The sequence below is a fragment of the Penaeus chinensis genome, chromosome 25, assembly GCF_019202785.1.
Source record: "Penaeus chinensis breed Huanghai No. 1 chromosome 25, ASM1920278v2, whole genome shotgun sequence".
NCBI lineage: Eukaryota > Metazoa > Arthropoda > Malacostraca > Decapoda > Penaeidae > Penaeus > Penaeus chinensis.
This window is the reverse complement of record NC_061843.1, coordinates 17,006,225-17,009,412: the sequence shown is the minus strand read 5'-3', so window position 1 is coordinate 17,009,412 and position 3,188 is coordinate 17,006,225.

Below are 3,188 nucleotides of genomic sequence, written 5' to 3'. Positions count from 1 at the left end.
CCGCTGAATGCGCTGCCAGGCATAAGGCGAATCAGGGAAAACTATCATTCCAGACAGTAAGCTCATATATAAACAACAACAAAACAAGACTTGTCCAGATAATTCTTCTACCCCCCCCCCCCCACACTCTCTGTTTCTTTCTCTCACGTCCGCTCCCTCTCTTTCTCTCTTGTCCTCTCTCTGTCTGGTTCTCTCTCTCACTTTCCTTCCTCCTCCATCAGTCTGTCTCTCCCTCTCTCACTTTGTTGCCCTCTTTGCCTATCTCTTTCATCTTCTCTTTTTTATCTCGTTTTTCTTTCCTCTCCCACTCTCTCTCTCTGTTTCTCCACTCGCACTCCCTCCTCTCTCTCACCATCTCTCTTTCTCACTCTCCTTTTTACACGTCTACGCACTCCTCTCTGTCTGCCAGTGCCTCATATAGTCCTCGAAAGAGTTGATAACATATTGAATATATTACCTAGTATGAAAATAAAACAGGACATTTTTTTCAACTACACACAAATCAACACAAGGAGAATTTAGTGCAGAAATCAGTCAGCACTATTTTTTTTAGTTGCCATGGTGAAGTTTTCGTAAAATTATATTGTATTCTCGTGATGGAGGAGACAGCTCTAACCCTGGTATTGCTTTTTATACGCTTCGTCTGGCTACAGGAACGAGAAATTATTATTATTATTATTATCAGCTTAATATGAACAAGTTTATTTAACTTCATCCGCATTATTGCTTTAGTTACTATTATTTTCTTCTAATAACTTTCATATATTTACGTCAATGTTTATAATCATAAACATCCATCCATGTTATTATTTCTAATCCATTCCAGTATTGTATCATTACGCGTTTGATATTCCAAATCAGTCTTGGTCGGGTGTCGCATTCTGTTATTTTTCCTTCCGTGGATCGATCGTTGATGTTACCGTAACGTTCCATCTCTGTCAGTCTTCCCGTTACCTATGATTCTTATTTCAGGCGCAGAGGGAGGCCAGGTCGCCTCTATATTTTCATTAGGGACGCCCCTGAGTCAAGGCATTCCAAACCCAGCATAATGGACGAAAATGAACAAAAGTAATCACAGAGAAAGGAAGTGAGTGAAATAGGAAAAGACAGAGACAGATGTGTGTGTGTATAAATATACATATACGTATATATATATATATATATATATATATATATATATATGCACATACATACATAATGATATATATATACATATATATACATATATATACATATATTTCCTTCTTTCTTTTAAGTTATTGCCTGAACTTCCATACTCTATTTGTCTAAGGCAAATCACTTTCATGCCTTTTTATTTGTGTGTGTGTTTCTGTGCATACACACACACACACACAAACACACACACACACACACACACACACACACATATATATATATATATACATATATATATCTATATATATAAACATGAATATGTATATGTATGTATATATGTCTATACATGCATATATATATATATATATATATATATATATATATATATATATATATATATATATATATGTATATACCTGTATATATATACACAAACATACATATATATATATATATATATATATATATATTTATATATATATATATATATATATATATATATATATATATATATATGTGTACTCGTATGTATACATATGCACACACAAACACACACACATATATGTGTGTATGTATATATATATGTGTGTATATATATACATATATATATATATATATATATATATATATATATGCATATGTTCATTTTTTTCTTTGATATCCACTGAAGGTTCGGTTTTAGTAACATGGCCCAATGTTTTCGTGTATGAATCCAGTTTCCTCATCGCATACAGACAACAGAAATAAAAACAATAGAAAAATGCATAAAAACTACCTACTTTTGACAGAATTATAGAAGTCCTGGTAACAGCAAAAAGAAAGGAAGGACGATAGAAAGAAAACAAAAACAAAACAAAACAAAACATAGGTAAAAGAAAGAGTTGTCGTTCAAGGCAAAGAAGCAAATATAATAAAAAGGCAAGAAAGTCGTTTGCTTTAGACAATGAGGTATGGAAGTTCAGACAAAAAAGGAGGCGCGCCTCTTCTAATGGACACGCATGATATGGGGGAGGGATAAGAGCCAGGCGGGTGATTCACACAGTTAAGCGTGTGTAATGAATTGCCTCTCCCTGCCGGGCTATTATCATGGGCAATTCTCCTCTATCTAAACCTCATATGTTATTCTCCTCCGACACAGATATATTGGCACGATTCAATATGTACGGTTGTTATATGGATGTTAGGAGTAAAACAAGTAGAGAATTAAAGACTAATGAATATATATGTATAACTATATTGTCATTGTGTTGTGTGTGCCTGCGTGCGCGCGCCGTGTGTGTGTGTGCCTGCGAGCGCGCGCGTGTGTGTCCATTTGTGTGTCTGTGTTTGAGAGTGAGATGCGATGCAAGCAACAAAGAAATTCACATACAGAGTGGCACCTTAACAATCTGTTGTATATACTGATGTGTTTTTCTGATAAGTTAGAACGTAATTGCCATTCTTTACTATTGGACAGGTAAATGTATAAAACAACACTGTTGGGACTTAACCCAATCGCCCCGTATCGCAAGAGTACATCCGAAGACCACTGTAATACAAGTTTATTTATTGTATTTACACATAGATGGCTCTACAAGTCTTTAGTCACCAAGGAGTCAGTTATTAGTCCTACCTATCTCACCTGTTTACCCTTTTCCTCGACATTTGGAAAGGGTCTTTTGCATTATTTGATTGTCTTAAATGCTATCGAGGTTTTAATAACAACTTAGTTACAATAACAATAACAACATCGATATCAAAACATTTTCCCGCCAATTCAAGGAATGGGGAAATCTGGATCGGTTACTAGGGCTACTGATAGACTCCTTGCCGGCTGAGAACATGTGGAGTCCTCTGAAAGTAACAAAATTCACAAAAAAATACAAGGGACAGAACATTAACAGAGTGTGAGTGACTGTCATTATTCAACCTTAATGACTTGGCACCAAGATATACGGGGAATAAACATGGCGGATAAAACATTTGATAAAAGGGGACACGGGGGCTGGGAAAGAGAAAGTGAGAGTGAGAGTGAGAAAAACAGCGACAGAAAGACAGAGAGATGGTGAGATAAACAGCGACAGGAGTGAGGG